Here is a 20,064-nt window from a genome sequence, read left to right on the forward strand (position 1 = left end):
ATCGCTTCTCTTTACCTCTTTACTTATATGGAGATGGAACTATTGTTCATTCTACTGTATATTGTATAAATCATAGCTCAAGAAATGTATATGAGTTGTTTCTGAGCAAACTGATAGCGAATAATAGACAGGACCCAAAGTCAGGGTCAATATGGCGACTTATACAGCTTGCCATTTTTTTCATAGTAAGTTTCTCTTTCTCCCTCTTTTTTACATATTGACAATAGGAACCTAGTCAAAAGAACAGTCATATTAACTGATTAAAGTGGTAACAACTAAAAATTTTTATAGGTACATTGTTGTGGACTTAACAGAAAAGTGCGACTCCTTATTACAAATTCTTTTCAGCCTTCCATTCCTGTAGAAGGTGGTACACCTGCATAGGGTACCTACTTTTAATGTCATAGGAATGAAGTGAGTATTTATTTTTGTATCCTAAGACAATAATTAAGCACCTCCATGTGCAGAGGAAGTGTCAGGCATTCATCAAAAATGTATTAATCAAAAAAGTATGATTTCTAATTCTGAAAGTTCTCAAATGCAGAAGATAGAGTATACATTCAATCAGTACACATACACAAATCAATACATAACAAAACATTGTGGTAAGAGAAAGAGAAAGGAAAGGTTGCACCAAGATAATGGGATCTTAGCCTGGCAGTCCTTTCTAAGAAAATGATTCATAAGAAATGGAATAACAGATGATTCTGAACCACCCAATTCCTATGTCTCTAGTAAGGAATTCACACACAGAAATGTTAAATCTAGGACAATACCACTTACTTAAATATGACACATAATTTTTAATGAAATCAAGCTGGATCTGGGCAATGGAGCCTCAGCACAATTTCTGGTGAGATGAAAATTTCCTGTATCTTGATCAGTGTGGTGGTTATGTTTTGGTTTTCTAAATTTGACTCAGTTCATTGAATTTCATAGTCAAACTATATGAGCTATATCGTGCATAAATTATACCAACATAAAGTTGATATAAAACGACAACTAAAATTTAAGTTATGGGATCAATAATTAAGCAAACTAAGGATGACCTAGAATTAATCTGACAATTACCTGCATCTGTGTTCAGTGCCATCGCACATGTAGAAGACATGTATTATTGGATCAGCACCTAGTAGAGATGGCTTTTACATCTGTAGCAATAGTTCTTTCTGGCTTGTCAGGTATATCAGTAATTTCTGAAGCGAACGTTGCTAAAGCAGGGTAGTAAAGAAGATAAAAGCATTTTCAAGGATATGCTAGGTTGGATTTTTTTCACATTCCTTGACTACATTTAGAAGATGTTATTGTATACCAGGATAAGAGGAGTATCATCATAATGTCTGTGTTTGTAAAAGTCTTAGCTCTGAAGAAACTAAATTGTTTTGCATTCATGTCTCCATGAAATACATTCTGAGAGAATTCCAACATGTATTATCCCTATTTTCAAGGAAGAAACTGGAGTTCAGGAAGGTTCAGGCATTGAAAGACCTACGTATATAGCAAGGTCCACCAGGGCTGACCATAAACTCCAGGGTAAGAAGGGGTTTTTCCTTCTTTTTTATTAATTTGTGTAACATTCAAAACAAATATGAGTATGTCAACATTTTAATAATAGGAGAGCAATGGAAGCTATTCATGAACACAAGAGCTAAAAATATTGGTTATGCCATTTCTTTATTCCAGACTTGATCAATTGATGCATAAAGTGATTTAACTAGATAATTATTAAATAATACAAGGCTTCAGGGTAAACACCCATTATGCATGGATGGGATTTAAGATTTCACAATGAAAAAGTCCTTTCTTTGTTATTTGCCAAATAATTCTAAATCTGTCTGTGTTGAAAGAAATGGTTTAATTTTGCAGTCACCTGCTGGATTGAACAATGGGGAGGCTATTTGCTCACCGTGTGTGGCCACATTAAAAGTGGAAGGCAGAAAATGTGGAACCTGAGGTAGAACACAACACAGGCACTCCCTAGCCAGGCGATTTGGGCCCTCAGGCAGCTTTGTCAGGATTAGAGACAATGAATACAAAACACTCAAACTTTGTCTGCAGATAGTAGATACTGAACAAATGGTAACTGTTATTGGTATAAAGCCTCTTCAGCCTACAAAAACAGAATTTCATACTAAGAAAAACAGAAAACACTGCTTACTTAACAAGCCCCTCACATTGTTCTGGACCATAAAAAATATTTTTATTGTGATTTGTCAAATTAAATCAGGTATGTTTAGCAACAGTCCCAACTGTGACATTAGGAGAGGGGGAAAGAAGGTATGGAATGTGGCACATTGGTGCCAAGGTGAGATTAAGGCTGAATATTTTCAAATAAGAATGATAAAGTCTCAGACAGCTGTTAATAAGTCTAGGTTTTCTGACTTTAAAGTTTTAGATGCTTTTATGAAAAGGGAGGCTTGTTTCTTTACTGTTGGAAGCTGAGACGCTCCACTAGCTGGAAGGTAAATGGGCTTCCTGCTGGGACAGGACTGAGTACTGGATTCTAGGAGATGGGGTGCAGAGGTGGGCACATGGATGCCTCCAGGTCCTGAGTGAGTGTGCATGTTGTCTTGGTGCCATGGTTATGACAAGTGTAATTGTCAAAGCTTCGTGAGAGGTGGACGTGTGACCTAGATGGGTCTGGAGAGTTGAAGAATATCTACTAGGTAAAACGGGTTCCTAAATTCCAACCCATGATTGAAAATATCTGAAAGTATATAGATATTTGGAAATACAACTAAGGCTATTGTTCTCTTTATAATAATCCGCTTTTAGGTAGATGGCTACACAGCATGTATAATGTATAATTTCATAAACATAATAAACAGCTCATGTAGTTTTGAATTTAATATCTGTGGGACAACATAACCACTTTAAGTAAAAAACCACATAAGGATAGCTCAAGGTGAATCTAAGAGACATGCCTGAGTCTCAGGGTACACAGGCTGCACCTGCAGTTTTAAGGTAAATTATACATCAGCTCTCTGTACTCCAGGGAATAACAAAAATAATTGCCTTGCTTAAACCTTGACACTGAGTGGATTAAAAATCTCCAAGAATTTTAGTAATCATATTTATGCCTTAATGTGTTTTGCAACCTAAATTCATTCTTCTTTCAAAATCCAAACAAATTCTCAAACCCAATATTATTTAAAGTTGTGCAACTGATCAACTTTTAAATGCAAGGCAGGAAGATATGTAAAATTTTATCTGGTGGAATCCACGTTGTTCCCAGGCACCATCAAATAATTCCCTCAGTTAACACTCAAATTACATAAGCTCAGAACAAACATCATAGAATGCACAAGGGCATGTATTGGAGTAGCGTGCCGTCGAGGACCGACACTGGCCTACCAACTTCACTAAGCAGAAAGGTACAGCTTATAATCAAAACTATACAAATTTGGCTATACAAATTGCCAAATATCAATATTCTCATAATATCAAGCTTTGACAAGGACATGAAACAAATATGATTTTTCAAAATCCCTGGTCCAAATAAAATTGGAAAACAAGTTGGCCTATCATTGTGCAGTTGGACATGTGCATTCTCTAAGGCTCAACAATTCCATCCCTACAGGAAAGTCTTGCTAATGTTTCCCAGGGTTCCTGAGTCAGGTATGAATGACAGCAGTAACCATATTTATGATATAAAATAGTGGAAAAATATTCAATGTCTATCAATGAATGGAGGGAATTAATAAGGTGTATGCACACAAAGGGAAACTATACATCAGTAATGAAGAGTGAACTCCAGCTGCATAAAAAATGTAATTGCACCCCGGGGAAATAACATGGTGGAAAAAAATAAAACAGCCAGTCTAGTTACACAAACATTAACACTACACAAAATTGGTTATTGTATTTGAGGATATTCACCAGGGTGGAGGGAGGGAATGACAAGACGCTAAACTGGGTATGAACTTTCAGTACAGAAGAATCAGGGCTGATAGCAGTAATAGGGTCTGCTGGACTGGAAAGCTGATGTGAAAATATTATTTGTAAGTTGGATACTAGGTAGACAGTGATTCTATATTATCATTGTTTGTTCTTATTGTTACCAAACATTATTAATGTATAAAAACTTAGTAATTAAAAACTGACTATAAAACCTTTAGCAACTCAGTAAAATCAAAATTTGTTTCTTGGCCTTATATCCATATAAAATGCAACAACATCATACTTCTCTTTATTTTATCGAAATCAAAGAGATTATTTTGTTAAAGATCTTGTTCGCATGTTAATATTCATAATTTTTTTCTAAGAAATTGCTATCTTAAAGTCTATGTGACTTTTTTATTTTCAAAATTATGGACCACAGACTGGGCTTGGTGGTGCACACCTGTAGTCCTAGAGCTTGGGAAGCTGAGGCAGGATAATCTCTGCAAGTTCAAGCCAGTTTGGGCTGCAGAGTGAATTCAAGGCCAGCCTGAACAGCATAGCAAAAGTCTATCTCAAAAAGACAAAAGAAAAAATTACAAACCACAGACAGAAGAATGTGAGAATGAAATTCTCATGTACCACATAAGGTCCTACTCTGTTGATTGAAGTGAACAGCTGTAATTTTTCCCAAAACTATTATAGAGCTTATTGTTTATTAGTTAAAGACATTATGGTCTCTTTTTACTATGTATTCACACTGTCATCTCTTATTGAAATCATATAGACCAATAAAAATGTTCCTCACATTAGAATTATTCATTGGTCTGTATATTTTTCTGATATTTTTCATTATTTAAAATATTTCAGTAACTACAAGTGGGAACAAAAATCTGTGCAGTTTTAGGGGAAGATAAACTAAAGGAAGGATGGAGGAAGTTACATACATGCGTGCACACAGACATACACACCCTGAGCCCCTATTTCTCAGATAATGTATGATTCCAAATGAAGGTGCTATGTAGAAAACTGGCTCGTGTCACTTGTATGTGGTGTAAAAGGGCGCAGCCAGATTCAGGGCATCAGTGGGTGTTTCCTTTTCCTTTAATTGAGGGAGACACTGTTCCTCATGCAATCTTTGCTAGGAGGGCATCAGCAGGCAGACAGAGGGACATGAGTCATATTACATAAGATTTCCTAATTAAAGTCTCACCTCATTGGCAAGAGAGATGCTTTATGCTTGTTGACATTTGTCTCACAGACAATTATCTGCTGCTGTCATGTATGAATTCCCAAAAGGTCCAGAACTATAATATTTTATTAATGATTTTCTGTAAGAAGATATATATTGAATTGTGTTACTTCATTAAAAATAAGACGGCTACATTGCCAGGGGTGTGCAGGATTTCCTAGTAAATCCAAACTGTCGTATCCCTCTTTTCTCCCTGGGTCCACTTCTTTTTGCTGTCTCTTTATCTGTGGCTAAGCCTCGTTACAGACTCCAGACGGGTGTGCTAACGAAGCGCACACACATATACTAACTGATCGCATCCTGCTTTTTTATGGAAAGAAACACAGTTCATGAAGGATTTAGTACGTTTGAGACTTCCAGGGCAAGATTATGTTTTGAATATTTATCATTTGTTCACTACATTTCTGTCTGCTTCACAATTTTCCCTAAGCTTCTCGTGGCTTCCTTCCAGTCCCAAAGTCTAATTTTATTTGCTTAGAAAAGGAAAACAGTATTACAAAGAGTAACAGTATATGTGCTTTGTCTACACTTCTTAATTTACAGTAGAGGCATGAAGTTGCATACAGAAATCCCCTCATCCCACAGCCACTCTGACTGTTGAGTTCTTATATAAGTCCTACAGATAACCCACTACTATTATGGACTACTGGACTATATTGGAATATTTTGCTGAATTCATGCACCTACAATATTTAAATGACAATGGAATTCCCATCTCTGACAAAACTAAACAACAAAAGGGTATACAAATGAAGGACCATTTTACATCTGTATATTCAAAGTAGGATAAATATACAGCTATTTTCTCTTAATTCAATGAATAGAAAGACTTGTACTAATAGTATTTTTGGACAGGATATCATTTCTGCATCTTGTACTATGAATAACCACTAAAAAGACAACAAAATGCAATGTATTAATTATTGAAACTGTCCTACGAACCAATTTTGAAACTGTCTCAATGCTATTTGTTTCTCAATAAAATTATTTTTAAAAAAAACCTAACCCATGAGTTTATTTTGCCACAGTCACAAGAAAACTCCATCTAGTCCAAGTAATCCCGGTAAAATCTAAATCACCATAGGTAAACTTCATCACATTACAGAGGGAAATGGGAGATGGAAATAGCAAATGAAGTGAAGTAAAATGTATTGGTATGACAGCTAAGCACTGAATCCTCAAAAAAATGGAAAGAAGGTAATTCTTCCAATAGAACTGGCCATGAAAAACAATTTTGACTGTGCTAAATGTGTTCCGGTAAGGGGTTCACTCCAAGAACACGGGGAACTACCACCTTGTATAGTATTGTATTCTATTGCCTAACTCAATGAATTACAGAGTAGACATTTAGTAAATAATAACTGAATAAAATACGACTAAATAGAAAGACACAGAGCATATACAAGGAACAAATGTCAGTCTAACCAGATAGATACTTCAAGTGAAGAGTTGGCTCAAGAAAACTATGCAGCACTTCTTAGAAAACTAAAAAAAAATGCTTAGAATCTAGAATTTGATATTCAGATAATCCTTTTCCAAATGTAAGGATTGCAGGGGTTTTTAATCATAGAACTGTGTAAGCTATTCCAAAGTCAGACTAGGGACAGTTTATAAAGTATTCAAATAATGAAATAAATAGCAGGCAATCTTGCAAGAAATATATGGTGTTTTGTCACTTTATTTTATTTTGAGATGGGGTTGGTCCTGCTGTGCAGCCCAGGCTAGCCTTGAACTCCCAGTCCTTCTGCCTTAGCCTGCAAAACAACTGGAAGTATGGGTGTGAGCCACCACATCCAGCTATATTTGGCATTTTTGAAGTGATATTATTTCTTTTTAAATGGTTATTATAAATTTTACTGAGAACAAAGAAAAAATAATGTATATATACACTGATTCAAAATGTAAAGTCCATAATCACAGTACCAACATTCCCGGAAATGCATATTAAGGCTATGTGAGCTTAGTGCCTAGTGCAGCCATGTACAGATGTGGCTTGGAAGGGTGATTGAATCAGAAGGGCCTGACTTCATTGGTGGATTAATCAGGGAGTGGATCTGAAATCATATGGGGATATTGGAAAGGAAACTTAGAAAGTGGAGATAAGTTGAAGAAAGTGAGTCCTGGAGTATTTGGGGGAACATATCTCACCCTGGACCCTCTTCTCTGTCTCTCTTTCTGCTTCCTGACTGCAATGATACGAACAGATTACTTAACCTGTGTGGCCTGACTGCTGTTTCTGCTGTACCTCAGGGCCCAAAGGCTTGGGACCAGCTGACCGTGGACTGAGTCCTCTGAAATCATGAGCTAGAATAGTTTGGCTCCTTTCACTTGATTTTCTCAGGTGTTTTATTACAGCAACAGAAATCTGCCTAGTACAATATACTGAGCAGTAGAAGTCAATAAATGGGATACACGCTGGAGAATTTGTTTTAAAATAATGGAAAAAGGGCTGGAGAGATGGCTCAGTGGTCTAAAGCACCTACTTGGAACAAACTAAGCTAAGCAAAAAGCACAGGGACCGCAGTTCGATCCCCCAGCACCACATGCCAGCCAGCCGCGCCCCCTGGTGGGCTGAGCTGGCCACACACACACACACACACACACACACACAAAAAAAAAATGTTAAAAAAATAAAAATAAAATAAAATAAAATAAAATAATGGAAAAAGATAATGGTTATTTAAAAGTGTAAAATTAGAAAAATTGAAATAGATATGAAATATGTAGGAACATATCAATCACTGCAATAGAATATTTATTGGAAAAATAGCTGAAATGTTTACCTACCACACTATTTTGTCTTCAAAGTTAAACTGTTACACATTCATACACAACTGCACATCTTCCCATCTCCACATTTACCACCTGTTACACAGGAATGTTTATACATGCAATACGGCAAGCATATGTAAAATAGAAAGGAAGAGATAAATGTGGAACTCTGAATATTTGTTACCTGCACAGATGGATTTAGAGGGATTGTCCATATAAGACTTCAGAGGAACACAGTGTTAATTTTCCAGTATTTGCCACAAAATACTGATTTGCTTATCATATCATTAAAATGACAGGTTATGTAAATACTGTTATCAAATTATCTAATATAATTTAAATAATTTTTAAAATATACCTGGAACTTAGCATTCTTCAATAATATAATATTCATAAATTTTTATATCTGTCTGATCTGTTTTACTGATTAAATATGAAAATGTACCTATGACTCTTGTAGGCATCATCCTATACTCAAGCCTTATGACTTTATTTTGGGAATCAGCATAAAATAATGTTTCTCTGCCCAAATTATCTTTTTATATAAGAATTCTAGGCAAAACTGCTGGTGAAGTGGGAAAATATGCACATACAAAACAGATGTATTTTCCAACACAGAGCTTCCTAACATTAAAGTCTCTGCTTAATTAATTTCACATAATATTATCTGCTTGACTTACTCCCTCTCACTAAGCACTCCTGGGAATATCTGAAATATTGTACAGATGCTCTAACAGAGAATTACATTGCCAAGTATCATTAGCATAAGTCAACATTCAGCACTAATTTAGGGGTTGGGGCTTGGAGGTGGGAAACTCCTGCATTTCCCTTGTCTCTACATTACTGTCTATATTTATGACTTCCTGTGTTAGGCGTTTCTCTGGATTCACTGCTTTCTTTCTAGGTGGGGATCTCCTGAAGTATCTATCTTTCCCTCTCTGGAATCTAAAGAACTTACCCACATCTTCTAAACCCTTCAACACACTGGCCTTTCTTGGATATATCTTTCAAATCCACCCTTCCTGACATTGCTCATGCTTTGTGGTCATTCATGGGAAATGAAGAAAGAGAAAGGAAAGCATGGTGGGTAGGAAAGGAGCTCTGTAGAAAGGCAAGAGATGTAGAAGAAGTTTCGGGCCATATACACAAAGGTAGAATGATGTTTTATAGAATATCAGTTATAAACATGAAGAGTAAGTAATGCCAACCAGTTGGGTAGGAGCCAGCAGTAAAGGCCTTGAACATATAACAAGTTTAAGATTCTTCATCCTCAAGGTAATGAGGAATTTTACCTGGGAGACTTGGAATCAGACGCCTTGGCCGTGATGTGAGCTACAGAATGATGGGCTGTACAGTAGGTGAACAATGAACAGTATCTCCACACTTAGCACCTGTTACATAGGATTCCTATTCGTCTGTCCTTTTTTATTTTAATTGCCATTCATATGCTTTATCATAAATCTCCACAAATTTTGGTGGTAAAAAGATGTGAAAAAATAATGGCAGCAATTACTTAGCTATTCCCATATATGACAGAATCTCATTTAATCCTCACAAGTGCTCAGTGAGAGAGGTCTTGTTTGTTACTGTGGCCATTTCACTCATTAAGAAAATGAGACATGGGAGCAAGTGACTTGCCAGATATCACACAACAAACTAAAAGCCATGTCAAGACTATCTAGGAACGAGGTGTATACCATTAGCCACTGTGTTTGTGTGCTTTCAATTGAAATATGCAGTGGTTTTTCTACAAGTGAATTATAAGATTTCAGATGTTGAAAGCTGAAGATTGCATATGAATGAGACTCCAGGAGACATAAAGCCTTCTCTAAATATTGCTGCTGTACAACACAGGAAATGTAACGTATGTTTAATTGGTGATCAGCTAATTCTCCCATTGGATAGTATTTTTCTATCCTTAATAAAAATGAGTGCCTATTCATGGTCCATAATATTTTGTAAGTGTTTAGCTAAACTCATTTAACATGTAATTCATTTGCGGGATTGCTTTCCAACAATATATTTAATACCTTTATTTCATGTAAATCTTCCATGTGAGAACATCTCTCTCTAAATTCTAGACACTTGAGAAACACTAACAATGCTTTTATATTTCGTATGTCATAGATGATAAATGCTAGCTGCTGAGCTATCTTACTAACCAGAAACAGCATTAAAATGTCTATCTGCATATTATCTCATTAGTTCTCAAAGAAAAACCAGAGGTGGGTATAACTGTCTCCATTTCATAGATTAAAAAAAGACGTGTACACATGGAATGTGTTTGCTAAATGAACAAGTAAAAGAATGACTGCTTGGCTATCTGTAAAGGCAAGGATTCACTGAACTTTCTTATAAATGGTCAACATGATATTCTCTGCATGGGCTGCACAGGATTCTATTTTAAGTACTTAACATTGCTATTCTAGCTGAGAAGCAAGAAGATATAGATAAGTGCAGAGTTCAGTGAAGTTAAGAAGCTTAGTCAGACTTTTCTTGTTAACAAATAGAGAATAGATAGATCCAACACAATCAGTCCAACTAAATAAGAAGAGTTGGCTTTTTACATTGTTCTTAGTGTAATATGTTACATTGAAATATGGATAAACAGGAAAATTAAACATTTGAATGGTGATCTGAGCCTATGAAACTCACGAGCAAATTTCTAAGGCTTTGGCCAGCAGTCTCAGACTTTGCAGTGTTTGCTTTTTCTCTGTACAGCAGAGTGGTTATTTTATAACTGAAACATAAATGACTATCTAGGTTATTTCTCACATTGACATAGTCAGCTTTCTCTAAGCTGCCTATTTCTGTGAAGCATAGTCAGATAGCCAGTGGGCTGCAGGTGAAGAGTTTTTTTAAAGTCAAGATTACAGTCTTAGAGTAATCAAAAGATTTAATGAATTGCAAAACTTTTTCTTTTTTAAAAAGTATTGCCTTTTTTTCTTCTTGATAGTGTGCATTCAGATATTGGATGCTTTAAATATTTGATATATATGTATATATAATCCAATACAAATTGGAAATAATGTACTTGAACTCACCAGAAAAATATTTATAATGATTTTCTGAGCAGGGCCTATATTCTCCCAGATTTGCTACCTCTGTTCATAGCCATAGCTAGTTCCAAATTCCGTGAGTATATGAACATCAAACTCACAAGCTAGCAGGATGAAGTACTTCAGTTGAAAAGCTGATTACTTCTTGTCTTGAGATTCTAAACGTCGCTTTATGTAGGCGTAACTACTATCAGGGATCTTGGTCTGAAGGACACTGCTTTCTATCTACCAGTGTTGGACTTTCTTGGATGTTGACTAAAATACGGATGGTATTCACCATGCTGTATTGGACCTTAAATAAAGAATCACTTGGCAGTGAGTAAGAAAATCACATTCAGGGATAGGATCCGGTCACTTCCTTCCTTGGTGCCTCCTTGTTTCTCACAAGCTGAATTGCTGTGAAGCAGCCATGCCTCATTCATAAACTAATCTCTTCCTGCAGACCCTTGGTGTCGGTGCCTTGCCTTGAGCTTTGGCACAGCTGTTCTATCATCCAGCTCCTGTTCATCCTCCATATTTCTGAAAAGTTATCTTTCTAAGACTTCACTTTGATTGTGCTACATCTTTATAGTGAGATATTTTGGCTTCCTGATTATAAAATAATGTAAAAAATGGTAATCTTGGACTAGAATGGCCTCAAAAAAACATGGAGATTCTTGTCTTCGAAGACATCTTTCTTCTGTATTTCCTAACTGCTATCCTATGTACTTACCTAGCTGGACTGCTTGACTCTTCTGCATGTACAGAGAACCTGTACTATTTCTCAATCTTTTTCCATTCATCAGTCTTTCAACATCTTTTCCTCTATGAAGCTTCATCTTTTAAAGAATCTTAGATTTGAAAGAAATCTTCAAATCAGTACATCCAATAATCTCTTTCATAAGTTAGTGTTCTCTAAAATATGTTCTCTTAATGGTCACCTAAGATTTTAAAGAGCATAAAAATAGTAAAAACTTAATGAAAGATTAGAAACAATACACAATTTCACTAAACAAAATGATAGGAATTCAACAATGGTTGTTTATTGCATTGTCGTCTTCAAATTAGTTGCTCAGATTACCAAGCATAAGCATGCAAAATTGGCAAAAACTTAAAAAGAAGAAACAAAAAGGAAAAAATTTTAATCATTAACTGTTCCTTAAATAGAACAGCCAAAATAAACACTAAAATTATCCAGACTTTCATATGATATGCCCTTCTGTCTTTCTTTTCTCCTTTCCATCATCTCAGTTCTTCCTTCACTTTGAACAGTTTCTTTCACTTTCACATCTGTTTACCTTTTGGGTTGTATACTCTATCAGGTTCTTGCACTAGGGAGATAATACAATGTTTATACCTGAGGGTTTGATTTATTTCACTTATGAGTGTGGTCTCTAGTGACATACATTTAACCATTAAAGCCTTCAGTTTATCTTTCTTTATAGCTGAGTAATACCTCATTGCATAACATGTCACATGTGTTTATCCATTCCTCACATTGCTAGTGTGTGGTATCTTTTGGATTACTTGTGTGTACATGGAATGTGTTTGCTAAATGAGCAAGTACAAGAATGACTTATGGGCTATATGTAAAGGCAAGGTTCAACTCACCTTTCCTATAAACGATCAGCTTGATATTCTCTGCATGGGCTGCACAGGATTCTGTTTTAAGTACTTAACACTGCTATTCTAGCTGAGCAGCAAACATGAACAACATATGAATAAACAGAACTGTGGGTTCAGATGGCCTTTAGTTTGCCAAGCTCAGGCTTAAAAATACATACACAGAGACCAGCTGTGGTGGCGCACACCTCTAATTCCAGCTCTGGGGAGGCTGCAACAGGAGGATCACTATGAATCTGAGGTACGTAGTGAGACCCTGTACCAAATACATAAAAATAGAAACATATGCCATCATGTGATAGTTTTAGACAGTATTCTACCTCACACTACTTCAACTCTCTCCATCTACAATTTTGTGACATTTACTCAGATGTTCCAAAATAATTTTGCATATGTTCTCTGCTCGAGTTCAGTTCCTGCAGCCATCTGTGTGTGTGTGTGTGTGTGTGTGTGTGTGTGTGTGTGTGTGTGCAGGGTCTCACTACACAGCTCAGACTCATATGATCCTCCTGTTTTCTGCCTCCCTAGTGTTGGGATTATTAGCATGCTCCACCACACTTGGACTCTATCTTGGCTCAACATGCCCAGGGCTGGGGCTGGCACAACCTGTGGTGCCAGGGATCGAACCCTGACTCCTGCACTTATCCAAGCAAGTGCTCAGTCCACTGAGCTATCTCAGCAGCCTTCATCATTCTTTATGTTGCACTTCTCTATTAAGTTAGCCTTTCACCTAGGTTGTGCTCCATTTGTTTATTTGTTATTCTAACAAAAATTAATTGCTGCTTCATCTTGAGAAAAATCCTACAAACAGCATGTTCGTTTTCTACTTCTATCTGTGCTCTAGAGATACAATAAATACTAAAGCTTAGACCAAGATTGGTTCTTCTGCCTGACACATGAGATTTTTTGTTGATGATGAGTCATACCATATCTCCGTACTCTGTCCCAAGCATTCTTCATTAGGTAGTGTTGCTTCGGGAGTGGTTTCCATGCTAGTAACAACAACTGAAAATGTTCCAATTCCTCAGATATTTGAGTTTTTCAAAAAACTTCTACTAAAACTGGTGTAAATAATCTTTTATCCACCAACAAAAGACAGAAACAAAGACCAAGTAAGGACTTCTTCGATGTGTAATAACTGTTTTCTGCTTCACTGTGGGCAGTATGAATATATTTCCTTTAATTTTGTTTTGCTTTTTATGTCAGAGGACTGTTCCCAAACACTGCATTTATGTTTATGGTTGAAGCAAACAATGCAGTATGAGTGGTAGAATAGCAGGAATAAACCAGTGATAACATATTCATTTAAATAGAAAAGTATAATGATTTGATCTAGAAGTACATGTTGGTAAATAAAATAAGCTATGAGGGATGTAAAATGACTTAAAGAATATAGTGAAGTATTGTTCACTGGTTCTGAAGTCCTAACCATGTTTTCTCAAAACTGCAGAGAATTAGGTAACATCTATGTTCTGATTATAAAGGCTGCCTGAAGTATTATTTTACTAGACCGTAAACTGTTCTGACTACATTTCATGTGTGATAAAATCCTTACATTTATAATAAAAAATGTAAGCTCTTGCGCCATAACTAATCTAAGTTTTCTGAAACAGAAATCTTGAATATTTTATCTAGAAAATTACATGATTAAAAGTATCACATTGTTCTTTCCAATAGACAAACATAATTAAAGATTTTAGTGAAATAAATATTGAAATTAATGTTTTAAAACAATTTACAGTTTATGTATATATAATGTTATATACTATATATACATACACATGTACACATAAATTTTAATAAAATAGTGTAACTCAGGGTATGTATATATGAATACTAGTTTATTCCACTGAATGTCTAGAACCCAACAGAAAGAAGTACATTAGTATTTCAATGGCAATATAATTGCTGATATTGGGCTGGGGAGATAGCTCAGTGGTCTAATAGCCTGCCTGGGAAGCACAAGGACCTGGGATCAATCCCTGATACCATATGTTGTCCACCAAAACCAGGCATGGTGGTACATGCCTGTAATCCCAGCAGTGAGCAGGCTAAAACAGGAGGAATCACTACAAATCCATGCTGTGTAGCAAGATATTGTACCAAACAAATAAATAAATATTTTAATTGCTGATATTATATAATAATGCATATGACATTCTTATTTACAGGCTTACAATACCATTTTTGCTTAAGCCAATTGAGTGGATTAAAATGTGTGTGGATGAACCAAATACTCAGTCAGGTTTCAGGTCATGGTGTTGAACAAGGACTTGCAGGCATGTAGGGTAAACTCCTTTATTTGGAATTTGGTTTTGTGCCAGTCAGAATGAATCACTGCTCCTTTTCAGGTGTAGAAATCTAGTGCCACAACTGGTCATGTAGCTGCTTGGCCTCTGTGAGGAACAGTGCTGGAGTGAGGCTCCGCTTTGGTCAGTATTGTTCATCAACTTGTCCATGCATGGGAAACTAGAATGGGATTAAGTGGATCACATGAAACAGGCAGGTGCTAATACAGGAATTAAGAGAAGGATATTCTAAGGTTTTACAAAATGAATGTGTATAGTAGGCAGTTGGAAGTTTTTGAGCAGGTTATGAAAAATACAATGAAACAGGGCTGTCGAGATAGCTCAGCAGATTAAGTGCCTGCTTAGGTAAGCATAGAGATTGACATTTGATCCCAGCACCACATGCCATGCCAGCTCCGTCCCTGGACATGCTGAGCGGACCGTGGAGACAGATGTAGTGAGCACGTCTGTAATCCCCGCATGGGAGAGGCTGAAAACAGGAGGATCACTACGAGTAAGAGCTGCATAGTGAGACCCTGTACCACATATATTTAAAAAAAAATAAAAATTAAAGAAAAAAAGTAATACAGTGAGGTAGAAAAAATGAACAGGTCTGGAAGTCCTCAAGATACACAAGATAATAAGCGAGTAGCTAGATTATGGTACTAAAAACACTCTATAATTCTATTCTTGCCTTACATGTTTGTTGCTTTGTTTGCCTGTAGTATCTTGGTTCTCTTCTTAATTTTTTTGCACATTCTTATAGTAAGTAATGATTATATTCATGATGGAGAGTTGGTACATATACAGGACACATCTTAATCTTTTTACATCCCTTCTGTTGTTTTCCTACCTCTTCCATTCATTCATTTATTTTTGCAAAAGATCTATCTCCCTGTTTCCTCTTATCTATGTTTTATCTTGCTGTTTATGCTTTGGGTTTCTCGTATAAGGGAAATCATACCATATTTGTTTGTTTTATTTTACTGACATTATGGCTTGAAGATACATCTACTTTTTTTTCTACAAATAACTCAAATTTACTTTTCCTTATAGCAGAATAGTACTCCATTGTGAAAGAATACTACATTTTATTCATCAATTCTTATGTTAATGGGCATAAAGGCTGTTCCCAGAATTTAGCTATAATAAATGGTACTGCTATAAGTGTGGGCATGCATGTATCATTGTTTCCTGGGTCTTTTTTTTTTTTTTTTTTGTTTTTGTATATTAGGACAGAGTCTACAGGGTCTCACTTCATAGATTGGACTCATAGTGATCTTCCTGTTTACAGCCTACCAAGTGCTGGGATTACAGGTGTGCGACAACCACACCCAGTCTCAATCACTGTCTCAACATGACAGGGGTGGGGTGGAGGTCACCAGACACAGCAGATCTGGGGGTTGAACTCCTGGCCACTGTGTCTGCCTACACAGGTGCTTTAATCCACTGAGCTATTTGGCCGGCCCACATGTATCATTGTAAAAAGATGGCTTTAAATCTTTGGGGAAGATGCCTAGAATTGGAATGTTTGTGTCAAATGGAATTTCTATTTTTTTTTTTTTTCCTGAGGACTCTCCATTTTAAGTTCCATAGTAGTTACACTAATTTACATTCCCCCCAACAATGCAGAAAGGGTTCTTTTTCCCTGCAGGCTTGCTAACATTTATTATAATTTGATTTCTTTCTGAGAGCTATTTTGGAGTAAGATGCAATGTCAATGTTTTGTTCATTTGCGTTCCTCTAGTGGTCAGAGATGTTGAACATATTTGCATGTTTTTATTGGCCATTTGCCTTTCTTCTTTCAAGAAGTGTCAATTATTTCAGTTGTCCTTTTTAACTGACTCTTTTATTTTGGCAGGGGTATAATTTTTTGCATATTCCAGACACTCAACCCCTGTCTAAACAGTAGCTGGCAAGACATTTTTCCTTTTTTTTTTTTTTGCGCCAAATGGGTAGCATTTATTAGGGCCTTTGGCTAAGTTTGCATTAAAACTGTCTCCTTCATTTGTTTCTGTGTACGGTGGTTTCATAAAGCCAATAAGCGGTGATAAGGAGTCAGAATATTGGCTTGCGTCTCTAGAACAGCGTCAAGAAGGTATTGAAGGAGCTGTGCACGGTGTCCTTTTTCCACCATCTGAGTAGGAACAGTAACTGGGCGCACAATATGTAAAATAAATCCAAGTATGCTTTTTAAAAATCTTTCTAAGACAGGGTCTCACCATGCGGCTCAGGCTGGCCTTGAGCTCACTCTGTGGCCAAGGCTGGTCTCGAACTCGCAACCATCCTCTGGCTTCAGAAGAGTACATTTTTATTAGTGTGCTTTTGTACAGTTACCTTGTTTTTTTAAATGTATTCATTACAGGGTCTCAGGGTCTCACTACAGAGATCGGACTCATAGGGATCCGCCTGTTTTCAGCCTCTCAAGCACTGAGATTACAGGCACGAGCCTTCACACCCAGTCTCAGGCTCAGTGTGTCCCCGGGGCGGAGCCTGTACAGCACGCCCAGGGATCGAACCCTGAGCCCTGCGCTTTGTCTAAGCAGACCTCTAGTCCGCTGAGCTATCTGGCCGGCCATCAACTTTTGTACAGTTTTGAATGCACTTTGTCCTAAAGAAAAAAAAAAAAAAAGTAGGTTGGTATAATAGAGATCCTAGATTAGGACTTTATAATGGAAGAAAACATAGGGTTTTAGTGAATGTTGGAGATTTTTCTTCCTCAAATATTTGTGAATGCAAATACAAACCAAAATGTGCACAGCTCCTATCAGTCAAATGGAAGTGGTTACTATCCCACTTCTGCACCTCACTTCCCCGGGGCTCCCCAGAGGGAGGCTTTCCCACCCACCTCAGCCCCAGCAGGGCCGTTCTGAAGACGGTGTAATCTGCATGGTAACGAAGTCCCTCTTGGCGTCTCTGCATTCATCTAGCCTGATGGCCCAGCACAGCAGTCGACCAAGTTCTGCCAAGCTCTGCTGTCACGCCCTAAGGTGGCTCCTGGAGCTGCTCTTCCTCAGGCGTTCTCAACTTCCAGACCTTGTTGTTCTGTGGGTGTCCCAATCCTTTATTTCTCTTCATATCAACACATTCCTCCAAGTAACCTAATTATGATATTAGAAGCCTTCAGTATCCCTTTGTTCTAATGCAAAAAAGTTTATTTAGTTCACTGATGAGTAACGCAGCTACGGGGGCTCAGGGAAAGAGCCCAGCTAAAGTTGGATCAGTCACACCGATAAGAATTAAAATGAGAATAGACAGTGGACTAGGATCTGTTCCCTCAGGCAACAGAATTCACACGGGTCCTTCTAAACTGCTTAGTTTTGATGAACTTTAAATGCAAAACAACCAGTTTCTCTAAAATCTCAAGTTTCTTATAAACCCAATGGGGTTAGAGAGCCTGAGTTTTAATTGGTCATTTTAAAGCTGCACAATAGCCTGTGATAGGTGGCTCAAAGCCATGCTCAATTTACCATTAGGTCCGGCCCAAGGAGTCAGGCAGAAATTTCACTCTTCAGGTTTGCCTCCTGGAGAAACCCGGAGATGTTTTCTCTTCTCCTTATTTCCAATAAAAAGAATTCCTTACTCCTTCCTTTGACTCACAACTTCATTCTTCCATTTTCATGAAACCAAGAGTTTGGTTTCTATAGGATTAACTGTTTCAAGTTACTGGAGGTCTCAGTCCATATTCAGCTGGCTCCAAGGTAGAGGGGCACAGGGCAGAGAGCAGCGCTTCATGGTGGCCGAACAGCAGCAACAACAAGGAGCAATGGCTACCCCATTTTTCCATTCTTTAGGTTGCAATCTCTCTCTCACTGTCGCTTCATTTGCTGTGCGTAGGTATTTTTATTTGGTATAATTCCATTTGTTGATTCTTGATGATACTTCTTGTCCAATACAGGTTTTCAGCTAGTCATTGCCTATGCTTATGTCTTCAAGAGTTTTACTTAACTTCCAACAGATTCTATTTCTGTTTTAATATTTAGATCTTTGATTCATTTTTATTGTTGCTCAGAAAATTGTGACAGATACAGACATAGATTCAATCTTCTGCACGTGGATAGCCACTTTTCCTTACACCATTATTAAATCGGGAATCCTTCATCCAGTATGTTTTTGGACTGTTTGTAAAGAATTAGACTTCTGAATATGCCTGGGATGGCTCTATAGCCTCTATTATGTTTTACTGGTCAATGTTTGTTTTTGTGTCAGTACCATACTATTTTTATCACTGTAGCTTTGTAATAAATTTAAAATCTGAAATTGTAATGCTTCCTACTTTATTCTTGTTGCCTAGAATTGCTTTTGCTGTTGTGTCTCTTTGGGCTCCAAATGAATGCCAGGATTGTTTTCTCTATTTTTCCTGAAGAATTTTTTGGGTGTTTTGGTTGAGATTCCATTAGATGTATATCAGAGTAATGACAATCATATGGTATATATGTTATTTGTCTTGCTTTTAAGAGGAAAGATGTTTATTAATGAACTGTTTTATTCCGAACTAAACCCCCAGTCCTCAGGTTTAGTTGCAGCCTTCATACATGTGATAAACAGGTGGGCTTTGGGTTGTAGTGTGAACAGTCAGGTCTAACAGGTTCAGCATGACTGGTACGTCAGTTTTCACAATATGGCCTTTTCTACAATATTAGTTCTTTTTACTCAGGGACAGAAAATATCTTTCCATTTTCTGATGTCCTATTTGATCTCCTTTTTCTGAATATAATAGATTTCATTATAGAGATTTTTCACATCTTTTGTTAATGCCCAAGTAAGTTTTCTGGAAGCTATTGTGAATGGTGTTGTTTTCCTAATTTCTTTCTCAATAGTTTTATTATTGTGTAGGAATCCTAGTGATTTTTGTGTGTTGATTTTTTGTCCTGCTACTTTGTTCATTCATTCTAGGAATCTTCTAGTGAATTTATTTTGGATCTTTTAAGTAAAGGATCAGGCTTTATTTGCATAAGAATAGTTTAGCTTCCTGTTCTATGCATGTTTTTTCATATTTTTCTTAATTGTTCTGGATAATAGCTTGAGTATTAGTTTGAAAATGAATGGAAATAATTGACAGATTTTTCTTGTTCCTGATTGTAAAGAAAAATATTTTAGTTTTTTCCCATTTAATATGAATTTGGCAGGGGCCGGGGAGCTGGCTCAGTGGAATAAGCACTTCCCTGGCAAGTGCACGGGCCTGAGTTCATCCCCAGTTCCACAAGAAAAA

At 36.8% G+C, this 20,064-nt stretch overlaps 1 protein-coding gene across 1 annotated transcript in view; it reads left to right on the top strand.

Moving 5' to 3' along the window:
* Positions 1-20,064, top strand: part of Lingo2 (leucine rich repeat and Ig domain containing 2) — a 602,131-nt gene that overhangs the window by 92,638 nt on the left and 489,429 nt on the right. The gene's annotated exons all lie outside the window — the stretch shown is intronic.

The sequence above is a fragment of the Octodon degus genome, unplaced genomic scaffold (assembly GCF_000260255.1).
Source record: "Octodon degus isolate 3935 unplaced genomic scaffold, OctDeg1.0 scaffold00099, whole genome shotgun sequence".
NCBI classification, from domain to species: domain Eukaryota; kingdom Metazoa; phylum Chordata; class Mammalia; order Rodentia; family Octodontidae; genus Octodon; species Octodon degus.